The sequence below is a fragment of the Saccopteryx leptura genome, chromosome 9, assembly GCF_036850995.1.
Source record: "Saccopteryx leptura isolate mSacLep1 chromosome 9, mSacLep1_pri_phased_curated, whole genome shotgun sequence".
Lineage (NCBI taxonomy): Eukaryota > Metazoa > Chordata > Mammalia > Chiroptera > Emballonuridae > Saccopteryx > Saccopteryx leptura.
Window position 1 is genome coordinate 36,152,315 of NC_089511.1, and position 19,804 is coordinate 36,172,118.

The 19,804-nt window shown below is 45.1% G+C and overlaps 2 pseudogenes; both read left to right on the forward strand.

The window, feature by feature from the left end:
• The first annotated feature begins 2,389 nt into the window (after nt 1-2,389).
• On the forward strand, nt 2,390-12,622 carry LOC136381462 (speedy protein E4-like; annotated as a pseudogene).
• Nucleotides 12,623-12,713: 91 nt separating this feature from the next.
• On the forward strand, nt 12,714-19,018 carry LOC136381463 (centriole and centriolar satellite protein OFD1 pseudogene; annotated as a pseudogene).
• The last annotated feature ends 786 nt before the right edge of the window (nt 19,019-19,804 follow it).

The following is a 19,804-nucleotide window of genomic DNA, read 5'->3' on the forward strand; positions in this document are numbered from 1 at the left end:
ACCACACAGGCAGACCTACCCCTTCAGACTCGTGGATCTGCACCGCTGCTCCCGAAACTACAAACAAGATGCTCCTCCCACGCTTCGCTCCGGAGTTCTCGCCTCTGCGCCTCTCAAGACTACGCAGCAGCCAGCAAAGAGCGGCTCTAGGCACACGGGACAGCCTTGGAGAACTTGCCCAGCAGGGGCTCACTGACGCACGCCTCCTACTTGCAGTCCTCCGTGATGCAGACTATTCGAGGCAGGACCACAGCCCCCCACCACTCCCCTCAGACCTGGCCCACAGACAGTGCAGTCGTGGTCTGGAGTCACTACTGGGAACTCCCCTGTCCGCGCCCACCCTTTCCCACACAGCCCCACACCCTCTGGACAGTAAACCGACAAAACAGCAAATAGCCTGGCTCACCCCACATCTTTATTCAACGGAAACCTATGTAAGAGACCTTGGACAGCGACGATTTGGACACCCACAAGCTTAAACTGGTGGCAGTGCGCACACGCGCACACACACACACACACACACACATACAAAAACACACACAGCCTGAGGTGCACATGCGCAGGAAGACGCGGAAGTCCACCTGCAGGGCCCTTCAAGGGAAGATGGACACTTACCAGGTTTGATGTCCCACACGCTCTACACGCCAACACGTTAGGAACATCTGCATACCTTCCACTTCCATCCAGCCTTTGAGAGGAGCTGAGCAGAGAGGTCTCCACCTGGAAGAGGGACTCTGGTTTCCCATAGGTAGGTCTTCACTCCTGTTAGGGGTCAAGGAAAGGTGTCCCTGTGTGATTGCATCCTGGAATCCTGTCCTTTCCTTGCTCTGAGACCTTTCCTTTTAGAACCCAGATCCCCCACAACCGTGTGAGCATAAAGGACAGTTAGATCATGTCCACTTAACTGAAATATTGGGAGAGGCTGCACTGAATCACTATGAATCAGGAAAAGCCCAGACATGACATAAATTCCTGTTACCACTGTGCAGGTGGTGTCTCCAAGGAAGGAAAAGATCACAGACACATAAAAGTCTGCTACATTGGCCCTGGCCAGTTGGCTCAGCGGTAGAGCGTCGGCCTGGCGTGCGGGGGACCCAGGTTCGATTCCCGGCCAGGGAACACAGGAGAAGCACCCATTTGCTTCTCCACCCCCCCCTCCTTCCTCTCTGTCTCTCTCTTCCCCTCCCACAGCCAAGGCTCCATTGGAGCAAAGATGGCCCGTGCGCTGGGGATGGCTCCTTGGCCTCTGCCCCAGGCGCTAGAGTGGCTCTGGTCACGGCAGAGCAACGCCCCAGAGGGGCAGAGCATCGCTGCCTGGTGGGCAGAGCGTCGCCCCTGGTGGGCAGAGCGTCGCCCCTGGTGGGCGTGCCAGGTAGATCCCGGTCGGGCGCATGCAGGAGTCTGTCTGACTGTCTCTCCCCGTTTCCAGCTTCAGAAAAATACAAAAAAAAAAAAAAAAAAAAAGAGTCTGCTACATTACACAACAGATCCATAATAACTGTAAAGAAAGAAAATACAAACTGAAAAAAGGAAACTGATACCTGGCATCTCACCTCTCGAGCAGGACTGTGATTATATAAAAGTAAAATTGTCACTTTTCAAAAACAAGATCCCAAGAACAATGATTAACAACTCTGCTTGGTGAAATAATACAACCGCATTTTAGTACAATTCTTTCTTGAAAGCCGGGACGGGGTGTTTTGTAAGGGGATTAAAAATAAAATCCCCTGCCAAACCAGAAAATCGTATCTACATATACAAACATCATGAAAACAGTTTACGTGGTTGTTGAAGAACCATGAAACCAGACTGTGTGGCCACGGCAGGTGAAACACTAAGGAAATTGCAAAGAAGGAAACGAACCTCATCTTCCATCTAGCTCAGCAGGAGCAATCATTACAGACGTGCTCCCATGGTAAACGGTAACTGTCTCCTGTGAAAGGACAGCACCATTCACTGCACGTTCTTTCATAGTAAACTGTAAATTCACCTGCTGGTCTGGGTGGCCATTATTGCCTTTCTCCCAAAGAAAATGAAAACCTCTTTTATCTCCATGACATACAGGCATTTATAGCCCAGAGCTAGGTGCCTAGTGGCTAGGCTAAAGTCCCTGGTGACAGAGACAGGGACATTATCTGCCTTGAGCACGACCCTCAGCATTAAACTCACCCTGCACAAAACCTGTGCTTCTCCAGAGCTACTCTTGGAAGTGGCTGCTTCCCCAGGAACGGTCTTCTCCAGCTCCTGCTGCTGCTGAGCGTGGCCTGTGCCTGAATTCTCACTGATGCAAGGCTGGAATGTGAGTGACAGTGACCCCATCTCGGGCCTGAGCCAGGAAACCTGCAGGTTGCATTTCCAGATTATCTTTTCCATTTCCAGCAGGTAAAGGATGGGGGCTGCGCCCAGCACCGTAGAAGGAAGCCTTGCGGTGAAGATGAGCAAATCGTGCATCACCCTGGGTCTCGGCCTCCAGTTCTCACCTCCAGTACGTGCACTGACCAGTGCGCAGCGGAATCCTGGGGTGTCCTCTGCACCCTAGTTGTCAGTCCTCAAACTCTAGCTGCCATGCGCCCTCAATGCCAACACACTCCCTTCAGCTCAGATACATGCTGAGCTCCCCCGGAGCCTCCTCCCAGTTCCGAGGCCAGGACTCTGTCTGGGCAGTGAGCTGGACCCTCTCAGGGCTCACTCTCTTTCCAAATGGCTAAAACTGTATTTTCACAAATGTGCATTTTAAAAGCTTGCTTGAACTGGGACAGAAATCCGGACCCCATGATAATTTCTCGGCCAGAAGCTGCAGATGTCCACCCTTACTGCGGCTTCATTCAGGTATCTATAAATCTCCTTTTGAATAAGTTGAAAATGCAAATATTTCCCCTAATTTGTCATCTGCTTTTCTAACATTATTTATTCACTTTTATATTATGTCATGTACACATTTATTTTTTGGTGTGTGTTTTCAAATCCTTCTGCTTTCTCTTCCTACTTTTCATCCTTTTGACATTGACCTTGACGAAGCCTTTCCTGCCCTGACTTGTCTCATTAGTTTCCTGTGTTTTCCCTGCTTCTGTATTCTCTCCAATGCATCAATTCTATTAGCATAACTGGCACCTGTCTTCAAGATTTGTAAATCAGTCTCCTCTAACTCAAACTAGCTTTCTAAGGGTTGACCTTATAACAGGGTGGGACACCTGTCATCATGTGGCAGCACCCTCCCCACTGGAGGGGTTCGTAGGACAGCCTGGCCTTGGAAGCTGTGGAGGAACCCCGGGCGGTGCGCCTGGTCCCGAGACCTCAGCCAACTCGGAAATCCCTGACTGCAAACAACAGAGACACTGAGTCCCTGCACCTCACGGGAACACATCCTTTATATTTACAGCTTTATCAAGGAATAATTAACATAAAAACATAATATTTACTTTATAAAATATTTTTATTTATTAAATTAATTTTAACAAGGTGATATTGATCAATAAGTGTACATAGATTTCAGGCAAATATCACTCTATCACTTGAATAGGCAATTATGTTGTGTCTCCATCACCTAAAGCCAAATCACCTTCCAACACCTTATATTTGTTCCTTTTTACACCCTTCCTCCAACCCAGCCCCCGACATCACCATCCCCCTAGTAACCACTGCACTCTTGTCTATGTATATGAGTCTCAGCTTTCTATCCCACCTATGTGTGAAATCATACAGTTCTCAGCTTTTTCTGATTTACTTATTTCACTCAGTATAATGTTTTCAAGGTCCATCCATGTTGTTGTAAATGACCCGATGTAGCCATCTCTCATGGCTGAGTAGTACTCCATTGTACATATACACCACCTCTTCCTTATCCAATCCTCTATCGAGACGCACTTTGGCTGTTTCCTTGTGTTGGCCACTGTGAATAATGCTAAAATGAATATAGGGGTGCATGTGTCTTTACGTACCAATGTTTTCCAGTTTTGGGGTAGATACCCAGTAGAGGGATTGTTGAGTCATAAGGTATTTCTATTCTTAATTCTTTGAGGAACCACCATACATTCTCCCATAAGGGCTGTACTAATTTACATTCCCACCAGCAGTGCCCTCACACACTGCTGGTGGAAATGTAAATTATTTTATAAAAATTTCTTAGAGAGAGACAGATACACAATAAGAAAGAGATGAGAAGCATCAACGCATAGTTGCATCAACTTAGTTGTTAATGGACTGCTTCTCCTATGTGCCAGTGCAGAGCTACTGGCATCACACAGAGAGGAGCTGTCTGCTGAGGACCTCATTCGCTGGAGGAGCAGCTGATTGAAGAGGAAGAGACAGAAACCACAGCACCCAAGTGATTTACTAGCAAGGTTTTGCCAAAAGGTTTTCCTATGTGGAGGACGGGTTGGCAAAATTTCAGGCTGAGGACCCAGCGATGACAGATTCAGAAAGGTCTACAGAGCTGTTTGGATGCCTTGCGATGCTATAGGCAGATTTTGGGAGAGAAGACATCATCAACCTTCCAGACTAGCCTGGAACAATGTTTTAAGAGGTAGAGAGGCCTGCAACAGATCCTGTACCCTCTGCATCAGCTGAGTCTGGGACAAAATGCCTGTTGTACACGTAGAATCATCTCCAGTGTGTCCTGCATGTTCCTTAGGCAATCCTGATTCACCTGACCCAGTATCTCCAGCACCTTCTGCAGGTTCCCTGTCTCTCCAGCCTCCTCCTCCCAATAAGTCACTCTCTCTCACCTCACAATGCCCCTTCCTGTGTGCAAGCCAATCACAGGGTTAAAGGTAAGGAATTTTTACACTCACTTTTTGGAATTTTTCCTGTTACTACAGTACAGTGTACAACAGTACAATATATTTATGTCATTTTTTAATCTGTGGCTTAGTTGTGTTTTTATGCACTAGATTATGATTTTATAACTGTTAGGATAGGTAAATGACTTAGGCTAGAAAGGGTTTCGACTTACACAAAAATTCAGGTTACATCCCTATCATAGGAACTGAACTGTGTTATAATCTGAGGACTGCCCTGGAGTGTTTTCTGGATAAACTGATCTGACTTTACTCATTCTTGGTACAGCCCAATTGGAAACATGATCAAAATTTAAAAATAAAAGTTTGGTTACATTCTGAATTCCTCATCAAAGTTCACACAAAGGATCAAAAACGAGACTCAGAGCCAAGAGGTAGAAATAACCCAAATGTCCATCAGCTGATCCTTGGGTAACAAAATGCACCCTGTATAATGGATATTATGCAGCTTTAAAAATGAAAGTAATTCTGACACATGCTACAACATGGAGGAAGCTTAAGGACATCGTGCTGATGAGTGAGCCAGAAATAAATGGACAAATACAATATCATTTCACTGATATGAGGGCCCTAGAGTAGTCCAACTCATAGGGACAGAAAATACAATGGTGGCTTCCAGGGGCTGGAGGAGAGGGTAGAGAGTTAGTAGTTAATGAGTCCAGAGACTCAGTTTGGGAAGATACAATGTTCCAGAGATGGACGGTGGTGACTCTAGCACAACAATGTGAATGTGCTCGATGCCACTGAATTTACCCTCAAGTGTGGTGTACATGGTAAAATTTTTATGTTATTTTTACCCCCAAAAGTGAAGATCAAAGGAAAAAAGGAAGGAAGGAAGGAAGGAAGGAAGGGAGGGAGGAAGGAAAGAAGGAGGTGTGCCAACAGCATTTTATTAGAGGTTTTCTCCATTCTAAGCTACTGATCAGTTGGAAGAACAGTGTGCTCACATAAAATCCAGAAGAGTTTAGACTCTAGGTTTACAAAACGTAAAGAGTTTGGGAGAAATAATGGCCAGTTGTGAACCAAGTTTCCAGTCTGAGGACCAGAGCCCCCAGCCTAGATCCTCAGGGTACCCCCTGGAGGTGAGAGTGGTTGAAGTCATGCCAGGACCACCAGGTGAGGAAACTGGGGACAGATGGGGATTTTAAAGGGCTGACCAGTGAGGAGGAAGGGAGACTTGTGAGAGTGTGTGTGAAGGAAAGGAGAGATGCAGAAAACCAGGGTAACAGAAGATTACAGGAGCTGGGGACAAGGATATCACCTTGAAAGAAAAGCCTGGGAAGCAAGGAAGGAGGGTTAGGAGATGAGATCCCAGCATGAGAGGTGGCAAGGGAGGAGACAGTGGAGAGTTCCTTTGATTCCCCTCCAATGGAAGAAATGATCTCTAACAACGGAGAATTTGAGGACAGAGACACAGAACAATGGCAGGATGAATGGGAGGGGGCAGGTGACTTTGCCAAGAGAAAGATGGAGAGACGGCTGGGGAGAAGGCCAGTTGTCTGTGACACTTGAGAGGATGGACGGGTTTGCTCATTGGGGGTGGGGAGAGAAATAGGTGGGATGGAGTGGGGATGGGTTTAATTGACCAGTAGCTGAATTCTAAGGCAAAAGCTTTATATTGTAGCCTGGTTTCTTTCCTCAGCCCACCGTGATGATTCCAGCCCCCAGCCTCAGTCAGCTGACAGGAAGAGAAGAGGAAGAGGGAGGGGTCAGCAGAGGAGGAGAGAGAGGAGTCTGCCCCTGGGGCTCAGGACGTCTGGGTCGTGGACACGCTGTGTGGGCTCAAGATGAAGCTGAAGAGGCACAGGCGGTCTTCAGTGCTACCCGAGCACCATAAGGCCTTCACCAGGCTGCTCGGTAGGAGGGGACCCCGGAGAGCACCCTCCAATCTATCCTTTAAAAATGTAATTATGTAACTACTCTTTTCCAATAGAAAAGGATTGCTCTTCTAGTTGGTAAGGTCTCTCTTCTATGAGAACTCTGTATTGATCAGGAACATTTACAAATGATACAGGGTTAGGCTAGACTGTAAAAGGGTCTGCACTTGGGATCAGAAAGTTCAATTTCAACTGTACCCTCTGAGACTGACCTTGAGAATCTAAATACGTTCATCTTGTAAAGGACGATAAGGCCATTTTCCCACCCTGATGTGACTGTAAATTGGGACAGTGACAGTGCTGTGGCATCGGCAGGGGCACATTCACGCACGATGAGGGAGCACCTCACTCAGTCACCCCAGACTGGGTAAATGCGGGTGGGGGTCATCACTGCTCCCTGGCTCAGGGCACAATCTCCTCTGTCCCCCTTCACATCAGCCTCATCTTTGGTCACAATCCCGAAACTTCCCCAAGCGGGGCATGGTTCGGTCTTTGCCTGCAACGCTCCCATGGCAACCCTGTTCTGATCAAGCTAACAGAAGCCCTCTTTTCATAGAGGATCCTGTCATTAAAAAATCCCTGGCCTGGGACAAAAATCTGATGATCTCTGACAAGGTAGGGTGTATCCCTGCTCTACCATCTGTCCTCGGGCACAGAGAGCCTTCCGTTCCCAGGATTCTCTCTCCGACCTGATGCCTTGTCACCACTTCCCCTCAGGGACCAAGGGGGTTCTTACAATGTGGAAGGGGGTAGGGAGTGGGGAGATAGGGGTGTGGGGGGGGCCCTGCTACTAGGATGGCTCCTCTTGGATCTGGGCCCAAGGCTTGTCCCCATGGTTGTTAGCACAAGTCTCCACGCAGCGCTTAGGGACTCCCCTTTGCTCCAGGTTAACAAAGACCCTCCTGATGCCAGAGATCCTAACACCTGCCCTGAACACTCAGCACTTGCCATCCTGGGAGCATCAGCCTCTCCCTCATCCCACTGCGCTTCCTCTTTCAAGGTGTGAGCCCTCTTTCATGTATGTATTTCCCTCTTTCCCTCAGTATCTGCTGTCCATGGTGGTAGCTTATTTTACCAACGCGGGGCTCCACTCTGCCAGTACCAGCGAATTCGTTTCTTCCTGGCCCTGTGAGTATTATGTTTAATCTCATCAGTCAATATTCAAACCCTAGGAGTATGGAGGGAGGGGAGTGGGTCTCTGACTTTCATCTTTTTTTAACCTATTTCTACTGTTCACTCTGTGTACAAAACCATTAGGATTGTAGTAAAAAATGGTAATGTTTTTTACGGGTTCTTTGCAGAACCGAAATCTCAGGTAAAAGGCTGAACAAAGCAGCCCTAGACAGACAGCTCGGTTGGTTAGAACATTGTCTGGAATGGCAGAGGTTGCTGGTTCGATCCCCAATCAGGGCACATATAGGAACAGATGTTCCTCTCCCTGTCTCCCTCTCTCTCTTTCTCTCCCCTTCTCCCTTCCCCTCTCTAATATCAATAAACACTTTTTAAAAGCCTAAACAAAGCAATAGAAAACACAGAAGCCTCTAAAGAAATGACACCACCCTGCCGCCAAGCAAGCAGACTTCAGACTCACCATTTCCAGTTCCTCTCTCTCCCTCTCTCTCTCTCTCTCTCCCCATCTCTCAGCCCCCCCCCATAACTATACCAAATGTAAGGGTCTTCCTCTTCAATTCAGACCTCCATTAAATAGCACATTTCTACGTAGGCTAAAATTCCCGCGGGGAAGTGTCTTACTGTCTCTCTGAATATCCTTGCAAATCACAGGTTAAACAAATCAACCAGCTGCTTTCCTCCTCCTCCGGCAATTTCACTGACTAATTTTGTTCTAAATTAAGGCAACAGTTTTCAGTTTGAATTCTGCTCTCTCTGGGATCTTCATCAAACTTGCCTACCACCCCGATATTCCATTCTTTGTTTCAAGGCTCCTCCGAACACCTTTCCTGTGTTTTTATAAGGTATTTTCTGACTAGGTATTTTTACACATTTGTATCTGAATAAAAGACCTATTCGTAAAATCAATTCAAACACCAAAATCTTTGGATACCATCTCAGCCCCGCTAACCTGCATTCCAGTAGCACTCTAATTAAAATTCCATGACAATGTGCTATTTTGAATTCATAATTTCTAATGCCCTCCCCCTCTCCTTTCCCAATCCCATTAGACTAGACTCCTGTTGATGGAAGCACTTGTCAATAGATCAATGGCTTCTTAAAATACTCAGTACTATTCATTTTTCAGATGCTTAAGTTATATTGAGTCTGAGATTGTCAGGTTTGCACTTGCTATGAGACAAAGCACTCATTCACTCATTCATTCTATGGAAACTTATAAACTGCATCTCAGTGCCACGAAATCTAAGGGGAAAAAGAGATTTCAAGAAGCTTTCTTGAGTTAATGCACCACCACAGCAAGTCCTGTATGAGTCATTTGGTAGGAAAGTGGTGAATACAGTAAGGACCGGTCAGGGCCGCCCATGGGAGCAGTATAGGTACTTGCACTACGGGGAGACTGGTGCGTGCGCACACAGCAGGTTAAAGGGAAGGGGCTGGCTTCCCTGTAGGATTTTAAGTTCATTATCGAGGTATGAGAGGTGCCCTTCAGGTCCCTGCTCAGCAGTGGCTTCTTGAAGACTGAGTGGCACCTGTGACACTGGATAGGGCTCCCGGAGGTCCTGTCCTTCCTGGGCAGCTGTCCTCAGCCAAGGGTCTTTCCTGTCCTGTTCCTGACTGGCCACCTGGTGTCTGTCCTCAGCTACCTGGCTCTGGACATGGAGGAGAATTACCACGCCCCTAAGCAGGACATCCTTCCCTTCCTCTATGGGGAGCATAACTGCCCCCAGTGCCCCTCGTTCAATAAACTGAGATTCCAGTTCTTCCTCTCCATGGACTGCAGAGCTTGGGTCTCCCAGGAAGAGTGTGAAGAGGTAGGTTTCTGTGCAGACTGGGGGAGGCGGCCACATTAGAGACAGAAGGGATCATGGGGATCCGAGTTGGGATTTGAGGCTGAAACAGAATTGGGGGCTGGACAAGGGGAGGAAGAGGGTCCACCTGGAGAGTCATCATGTTCTCAGGGGGCCGTTTCTCTTTCCAGATCCAAGCTTTGGATCCAGAGCTCTGGGTGTGGGGACGCAATCAAACCCTCATTTCCGAGGCCACTGAGACTAAGGTGGGTCTGAAGGAAGATAGTTTCTGTCTTCACAGGTACAGAAGGAATGATTTGTTGTCTACTTAAGAAATCCCAGCAATCCGATTGGTGGACCCTCACCCATCGCCCCGCCCCACTTGCCCTTCCACACACTGTGAAGTGGACCCACCAGGCACACAGCCAGGCTCTGACTGGCTCCAGGATGCAGGCTGAAGACCACACACATGCACCTCGGTGGCATGTGAGTGTGTCAGACCTCATGATTAGGATAAAATCATTTGATTCAAAGTAACAGGGTCCATATATTAGCTTTCTTGAAATCTTGAATGTGAAAAGTGAAGAAGTTTCCCATTTTCTCTATCTCTTGTGTCTTAACTTTCTGTTGTTAACTCACTCGGGCCTTACATCCCTGAGGAATCCCAACAGCAGGAACTTATCGACAGCAAGAAAACAGTCTCTATATCTGTCGGGAGCCGATCCACTAATGCTGGCTAACTAGGTCACAGCAGGAGAAGATCCACAACTGCTGGTTGACAAAGTCACAGCAAAAGAAGATAGAGTCACCGCAGTGAAGACCAACAGCTGCGGGTTGACAAAGTCACCGCAAAGGAAAGGCACAACGATACTTCCCCCTTTAATCTTTTGAATTAATCTGGCCTTATATTCCCCCCTTTTCTGGGTGTGTGCTATTATTTATGGCACAGGGATAATAGTACCATGCTTTCCCTGTAGATTTGTAGTAATTTCTTTGGAAATGAGACAGAAGGTGTAAGTTCCACAGAAAAGCCTGTAAGCCCCTTGAACTGGGCTCATAAACATAAGAGGCTGGCCATGATATCCCTCATAAAGGGTTAAGTTTGTAGGAGAATTTCTTCTTATTAATCATGTTAGAAAGAATAAAGTTAGAACTTTGCTAGTATATGAATATAGTAAATAAATAAAGTTTAACTAGACATTAGAATCTTAGGTAAAGTGTAGTGGAGTGGCCTGTTGCGTGGCCTTGGATAGGAGTGCAGCTGGCTAGTAAAGAATGTTTTGTTAAAAGACTTGTTTTGTCACTGAAGGCAGTTGCTGGGCTTTTCTCAGTAAAACATTCTCATGTGATTTTTGTATTTTCCAAGAATAAGGAGAGGAATGTGGTGGGATTCATAGCAGCAATAGCAACTAATGCCTTCTGATATTATGTTGCTACTAGCTATCTTGCAGGTGCACTCTATGTATCTTTAAGTAAAAATTACTCTTAATACTATGTCAGTTTCTTAAATAGCAAGCCTTTTGTAGTCTTGTGAGAAAAGAATTAGTACACTACATGAACTCAAGGCTATTTGCCTGAGCAAGCGGTGGTCCTTTGCTAGTCCTTGATGATTTTGTCTGCTATCTCTTTCTGCGCCCTTGACTCACAACAACAGTAAAATAGAGTTATTAATTAGTACTAATCTTTTAGAAGTTTGTACCGATATTGTTATTACTATTCAAGTTATTGTATAACTGTACTTTGAATAACTTACCACCTGACTTGTAGCTTATAGATATGAATTAACTGTTATCTGGAAATATGTAACCATAGTGAAACTAAAACAATGATGTATTCAAAATACCATGTGATTGTAACTTAGTGTGTGTGCATAAAAAGTAATGTTAGACCAACCATTGGCAGAGATGCCTGGCAGTAAATGCTAACTAGAGAATAAAGAGAAAGAAAAGAATTTGGCTCTCTCACTCGATTTTCGCCCACGCCGTCTCCTCCTGTGGGACCCCTGGATCCCCCCCAGGGCTGGACCCTGGCATATATCCAAAAATATGACACACATCGTGATTGCCTATATTTTCATCCAAATATATACCCTCAATCAAATGGCCATGGCCACGTCACCGGTACGTTCTTCATCTCCCCTGGCCCACCACACTCTCCTCCTGCACAATTACACATTTCACCCTGAAAGTTTACAGTCAAGGAAGTTTGTCAGAAAGAGGGGAGTTTAAGAAGAACTAGCTCCAGCATGGCTTGCTACAACAGACATCTTCTAGTGACAGGTTTGAGCACAGGATTGAGGAAAGATTTGGTTTAAATCTTGGGAACTAGCTATCTTAGTCCATTCTGGCTGCTGAGACAAAATAGCACAGACTGGGGGACTTATAACCAGCACACATTTATTTTCACAGTTCTGGAGGCTGCAAGTCCGAGATCAGGTGCCAGCACAGTCGGGCTCTGCTGAGGACCGTCATCAGTTCTGCAGTTGGCCACCTTCTCACCGTGTCCTTACACACTGGAAGGGACGAGGCACCTCTCTGGGGTCTTTCAGGAGGGCAATAATCTCATTCAAAAAGGCTACACCCAATGACCTAACCACCTCCCAAACACCCCCACCTCTTAATATCATCACCTTAGGGGTTATGAATTATGGGGACCACAGACACTCAGATCAAAGCACTAGCCAAGGTTAGACAAGGTAGTCTGGCTCAACATAGGATCCAGGGATAGGATTAGGGATCAGGTATCCTGTCTCATGGTTTGTGATGTAGATGTGTCAGTGACATCTGTAGTGTGGTTACACGTTCAGATTTTAAGTAGTACAGAAGGACCAGGTGTGAGTGAGCTAAAGCAGCACTTTTGTGTGTGCTACTATGAACAGAACCACCTAAAGTCTTTGCTCTAAAGCCTATTTATAGGCGATATTCAGTAATTTTTGGACTCCGATCCAAAAATCACACTTGAAAACAATGGTTCAAGCTGTCGCCCCGGCTTGTCTCTCGCGGTGTCTGCCCTCCAGCAGCCAGTCCGGTGAGAGGCGCCCTCGCGCCTAGTACACGGCCCCGCCCACCATTAAAAACCCGGAAGAAGGAAGTGCGTGCCTTGGCCAGACTTCCTAGTCCATCATGCACCCCAAATGTGACGTGTTCATTCAGAATAAACTACGAAAAAGCTTGTACCAGACGTTTAAGGACCGCGGTATTCTGGACACGCTCAAGGCACAGCTGAGGAAGCAGCTCATTCAAGAACTGATGCACCCTGCCCTGAGCAGAAAAGTGCAGCCCCAGTCCATGGCAGTGCAAGGGAATGCCTCCTTGATAGGGGCTTCTGACTGTCTGTGGCAGACCACTTACAAAGATGTGGCTATGAGTACTCACTCTCGGTGTTCTTTCTGAAAGTGGCTTAGCAGAGGACAAGGTATTTATGATGTAGGATCTATTACAACACATTCAAGTCAAACCTGACTCCAATCTCTACAAGTCACTGATTTCAGGATTTGTTAAAGAAAACCAAAGAGGTTTTCTCCTGGAGTTTCTAAGAGAAGTAGCAGAATATAATTGTGATAAAGAAACTTGTGTTGTGGACACCCAGACAAGTCTGACGTTTCCTAGCAAAGACTCTCTTGCCAAGAAGCTGCAGGATATTGATGATCAGTTTGCAGGTGCTTATCCTCCTCATCCAAAGTTAGCATCTTTAGAAATGAAGCTAAGAATTAAGAAAGAAAGAAAACAGCAGCTTCAGGCAGAAATGCATGAAAAGAAGCATTTTAAAAATAGTGAAATAGAAAAAATTAAAATGGAAGAGAAGAGAAAGTCTGAGAAGGAATTAGCAGAGTTCCGGAATGATGTGGAAAAAACTTGTCAAGCAAAATCTGAAGCCCTCCTTTCTCGGGAAAAGATGTCCCTTGAGAGAATTCAAAGGCACCAGGAGATGGAAACAAAGGAAATTTACGCTCAAAGGCAGCTTCTGTTAAAAGATATAGATTTGCTAAGAGGCAGAGAAGTGGAGCTGAAGTAAAGAACTGAAGCTTTTGAATTGGCCCAGAAGCTACAAGAAGAAAAAAATAAAAGCATGAGGGATGCACTTAGGAGAGGGGAGCTGAATATAAAGAATATGGAGGAGGCCTATGACCCGAGGCTCAAGAGTGAAATTCTGAAGTATCAACTTGAGCTGAAGGATGACTATATCACCAGAACAAACAGACTGGTTGAAGACGAAAGGAAGAATAAAGAAAAAACTAGACTTTCGCAAGAGGAGCTCACATCTCTTAATTCAAAAACGGAAGAACTCAAACACTCTGCAAATTGTGTGAAAGAACTTGAGCTTGAGCTCGAGTCTGTCAAAGCCCAGTCTTCGGCAATAATAAAGCAAAACCACCTGCTGAAGGAAAAGATGAAAGAGATGAGTGACTACTCACTTCTAAAGGAAGAGAACGTACAGCTTGCATCTCTTTTTTTTATTATTATTATGTTTTAATAATTTTATTTTTTTAATGGGGTGACATCAATAAATCAGGATACATATATTTAAAGATAACATGTCCAGGTTATCTTGTCGTTCAATTATGTTGCATACTCATCACCCAAAGTCAGATTGTCCTCTGTCACCTTCTATCTAGTTTTCTTTGTGCCCTTCCCCCTCCCCCTTTCCCTCTCCCTCTCCCCCCTCCCTGCGTAACCACCACACTCTTATCAATGTCTCTTAGTCTCACTTTTATGTCCCACCTACGTATGGAATAATGCAGTTCCTGGTTTTTTCTGATTTACTTATTTCACTTCGTATAATATTATCAAGATCCCACCATTTTGCTGTAAATGATCCAATGTCATCATTTCTTATGGCTGAGTAGTATTCCATAGTGTATATGTGCCACATCTTCATCCAGTCATCTATTGAAGGGCTTTTTGGTTGTTTCCATGTCCTGGCCACTGTGAACAATGCTGCAGTGAACATGGGGCTGCATGTGTCTTTACGTATCAATGTTTCTGAGTTTTGGGGGTATATACCCAGTAGAGGGATTGCTGGGTCATAAGGTAGTTCTATTTTCAGTTTTTTGAGGAACCGCCATACTTTCTTCCATAATGGTTGTACTACTTTACATTCCCACCAACAGTGGATGAGGGTTCCTTTTTCTCCACAGCCTCTCCAACATTTGCTATTACCTGTCTTGTTAATAATAGCTAATCTAACAGGTGTGAGGTGGTATCTCATTGCCGTTTTTATTTGCATTTCTCTAATAACTAAAGAAGATGAGCATCTTTTCATATATCTGTTGGCCATTTGTATTTCTTCCTGGGAAAAGTGTCTGTTCATGTCCTCTTCCCATTTTTTTATTGGATTGTTTGTTTGTTTGTTGTTGAGTTTTATGAGTTCTTTGTATATTTTGGATATTAGGCCCTTATCTGAGCTGTGGTTTGAAAATATCATTTCCCATTTAGTTGGCTGTCTGTTTATTTTGTTATCAGTTTCTCTTGCTGAGCAAAAACTTCTTAGTCTGATGTAGTCCTATTCATTAATTTTTGCCTTCACTTTTCTTGCCTTTGGAGTCAAATTCATAAAATGCTCTTTAAAACCCAGGTCCATGAGTTGAGTACCTATGTCTTCTTCTATGTACTTAATTGTTTCAGGTCTTATGTTTAGATCTTGGATCCATTTTGAGTTAATTTTAGTACAGGGGGACAAACTATAGTCCAGTTTCATTCTTTTGCATGTGGCTTTCCAGTTGAGCTTGCATCTCTTAAATCGTATAGCTGAGCCATCTCCTGAGATGGCAGATTTTCAGAATTAAAGAAAGCAATAACTGCATTTGTGTTATGGCACAAGTTCAAAACCCACAAGGAAACTCTGAACAAACAGCTGCAAAGTGAGACTGAGCCGTCTGCAAAGCTGAAGGCCCAGATCCTAGATTATGATGCCTCTGTAAAGAGGTTAACTACACAGGTGGCTGATTTAAAATTGCAACTGAAAGAAATTCAGACAGCCCTTGAGAATGAAGTGTCCTGCAATCTGAAGCAGCCTCTCCCTCTCCGTCTTTCTGCCAGTGAATTCTTGTCTGCCAGCAGTGAAATAACAGGAAATCCTCTCAAACAGGAAAAGCTGATGGCACGCGCAGTTACACCAAAGATCACTAGTTACCCAAATGCCAGCACAGATAGTAACTCCAAACTTGAGTTTGTAGCCAACACCAAGGCAAAAATGAAGGCACTCGAGCAGGAAGCCAAAACCTTAGAGAAAGTTTTTCAGGATTACTGTCAAAGAGTTAGTCAGTGCCCCTCCGCCAGAAACCCACTAGCATCCGGCAGCCCCCCACCCCTGATGGGCAGGGGACCCGCAAGAGCATCTCTTCAGGCTCCTCGAAAAGATGTATTTCTGCAGAGGAAAGAGCTGCGCCCAGGTGGCCTCTGGAGAGGAGCACATGGGCGGGCAGCACGGCCTGCCAGCTGCGCAGAGGCCCGGGCAGGCGCCTAATCTCCACGCCCCTTGAGAAAGCTACACGGAGCCTTGATGCTGCGATGCATCTGGAAGGTCTGGGCCGATCCCACGTTGCTGCCCCCAGTCCTGGCCCTGAGAGGATGCTCCAGCCTTCACCTGCTGAGTCTAGACACAGCCTTTCCAACCCTTTGCTCCGCAGCCCTCTGGAGCAGAAGGCTGGTCTTTATCAGAGAGAAACTGAACTTCAGGACAGAAATGAAGTTCCAAGTCCAGATAAGCTATCTTTTAAGAATAATGAGGAGTTTGGATCATCTTTTGGATGTAAGTTCAAATACTCAGGGGACATGCCAAAGCAGTTCCAAGTGGATGGCCTCCATCCTGCTGGCAATTCGCCTCGCCTGGATGCTGCTGCTCCCTCCCCAAGTGTAGATCAGAAGCGTGCTGCTCTCAGCTGTCTTTGGTCAGAGCTCAGAGCGGCGTGGAGACAGTCCGCATCATGGTGGAGTGTGGGTGACTACTGCAGCAGGGGGCCCTCAGCTTTAGTAACATTTTTGGCCAATGCCTTCTAACAGGTGTCAATCTACAGGATTATCACCTCAAACAACCTTTTTGGGAGTTCCTCGCAGGGAATCCGTCTATGTCAATCTACTGAAATGTTTACATTAAACCACTTTTTAAGATGTTCTTATTTACATTAATTTACAAAGTTAATGTAAATAACACCAAGCCACTTCTTATCTATATATAATGTCACACACATACTAAGTGGGCTCTGCTTGTAAGTCAGAGTCTATTTATCACATTACACAGTTATGGCACCAAGCTACTTCTTGTCTATGTATAACTTCACACACATACTAACTGGACATTGCTTGTAAGTCAGAGTCTGTTTATCACACTACAGAGTTATGGCACTAAGCCACTATATTAATTCCTATCCAAATGGCATAACTTTATTTAATTTTAATAATTATTTTAATATCATTTTAATTACTTTTATATATCTTCCATATTTTTATATTTCTATATATTTAATTACTATAACCTTATATTACTACAACATCTGTAAACCTGAGTTTATCTCTAATCCTCCATTCTCAAACCCATTCTTGAACCATTGTTTCTTTTTCCATAAACAATTTTTATTGAGAATACAATCTTATTACAGAAAAGTCGCAGGCCTATCAGGACAGAATTGGGACTGAAATGTGAACAGATAGTCAGCATCTAACAACCTGAAAGCCACTATAGACTCCTCACAAACGTTTCTACAGACCCAGTACACAGGTGACTGGAAAAAGAATACAAGAAAAAGAGCTACATTACAAAGCCTTCAACACTAGAAAAAAAGTAAAACACTTCAGTTTCTCTTCTCCCCTTACCCCCTAAAACACCACCATACAGGCTACATCTACCTGCGGTCCCACATCAGCTTCTAGAATAATTGTCGGGAGGGCACAAATGACACTGGCCAGGACAGTCTTGGGGTAATTAGGAAGGGGAGGGGGGAGTCCTCAGCAGAAACTGATCAGCCTGTTTCATCGGCAGGATCTCAGGACTCTGTTCTTCCGCATTTCTCTGATGTGCTTGTCCTTGTCTCACAAGCGCTCCAGTGTGGCAGCCCTTTGTGTCTCTTGGCTCTCCCCGTTGGCTTCCACTTTGTGGGTCAGTTTCTCTTCCGCCATTTTACTGCAGTTGTCCTCTACTGCTTTCTGAAGCACCTCTTTCTTGTGCTTTCCTTTCTCAGCGAGCTGCTTCAAGACCTCTCAGCTTCATGGGACTTGCATCTTTCTTCTGAAGCTTCTAACTTCTCTGAATGTCCTCCAGGGAAACCTCTTTCTTCTTCGGACAGCAAAGGGGGAAATCTGGGACAAATTCTTTTGAGCGAGGACTGAAAATCAGCTCAAAAGTCTGGCCTGAGGCACACTTCTCCAGGTCTCTCACCTGGATATCAGAAGCCAGGCCGAACACCGGACAAGAGCCTGGCAGTACATTCTACACAGGTCACCGGAAGGAAAGCCTTGCTCCGCCCAAGCAGCTGGCCACACTTCACAGGCCTTTCATTGTGTTATACAAGGAAGAAGCAGGGCAGCACATGTGCTTACCAAGCATCATCTGGTTCTTCAAGAGAAAAGGCACTGAAACTTTCGTCCTCGTCACTAGATGGCAGTGCGTCCACTTCTGAATCTTCTCTGACAATGTTTATTGAGCTCTGATCTGTCTTCTGCTCTTGGCCCTCCTGGATGATTTTCATGTACTTCTCCAAAGGACTTTCACCACAAACAGATTCGTCTTTCATTTCTTGAACACTCATTTCTAATTTCTTCTCTAGTTCAATCTTCAATGACTCTTCACTCATCCTCTCTTGATCCTGCTTTTCTAGTTCTCTCTGTTCCCTTTCTAAAGCTTCTTGTTCACTCCGCCTTCTCTCTTCTCTCCGTTTTTCTTCTTCTGGCAGCCTCCACATTTTTTCTTCTTCACTCTTGTCATCGTCAGTCTCTTCTCTGATTCGCCGACGGGGCCCTCTCAAGTGGTACCCAGGCTCGCCAAAAAGATTTGTGAGTAATAAATTGCCTGTGTGATTATTGCAACTAATTTGTGTGTCGGTCGTGTTTTTCCTCCAGTGGCGCTTAACAGTAGCATCCTCATAGCCGCCTCAAGAGTAGTCTCAAAGAGGCTGCCAGCCCTGCTGATAAGCAGGAGTGTCCCACTGCACGGGGAAGTCGAATCAGGGATGCCTGATCGACGTAGAGCTTGGGCTCTACTGGGACAACAGATTAGTCTAAACCCTGATTAGAATTGACTGAGAATTTAAATAGACTTTCTATCTGGAGAGTTGCCTTTTTGAAATGTGACATCCTGTCTCTTTCTCTTTTTCTAGATTGCTCAGCTCAGGGAGATTCGTTTTCAGCACGATGACCATGTGGATGCTAATGGCAGACACGAGGACTGGAAAGAGGAGCCTCCTGCACAGATAATCGAGCAGAACTTAGAATGATCTCCAACGAGCTGAAGAGCTAACACGTCCTGCTCTCGTAGAAGGATTATAGGAAAGCAGGGTTACTACAGGTTCCTTCCCTTCCTGAGGCACCACCCCAAATTTCAGGTTGTTGAATTCAAATCTCCCTGTGATGTAAGTTACGGGTCCTATATTTTCTACACTTGGGGTCGCAACAGTCTAGAGACATCTGCAGGTACAATGCAGGGGCTCAGAATCAGAGGGAAATACTTTAAAAGGATAAAATTAGGACCATAAGATTTGATATCTTAATGTATGCCATAAGTTTTATTGCTTTTTTAAAAATAGTGCCCCTAGCATTATTGTATTTATTCTCATTTAATATTTATATATTTATATTAGTTTAAAACAGTCATAGTTTTGAAAACATGTAGTATCTACAGTTTTTTGATGAGTATTATAGCTGTTATCATAGGGAAATATAATTTTGTTTACGATGTCAGCATAGATTTCTGTGGTTTTCTCCATTATAATTACATAACATCAATTATCTTACAGCTATGTGGGTAATTCTATCATAGTCTTGTAAATGTATGTATTTATTCTTTGGTCTTTATTATTATATTTAGAGGATGCAGTTGTAATTTTTTAACTTGCCTGGATGACATGTTTATGTGTTACTTTTGATCAGGGGTCCCCAAAATTTTTACACAGTGGGCCAGTTCACTGTCCCTCAGACCGTTGGAGGGCTGCCACATACAATGCTCCTCTCACTGACCAGCAATGAAAAAGGTGCCCCTTCCGGAAGTGTGGCGGGGGGCCAGA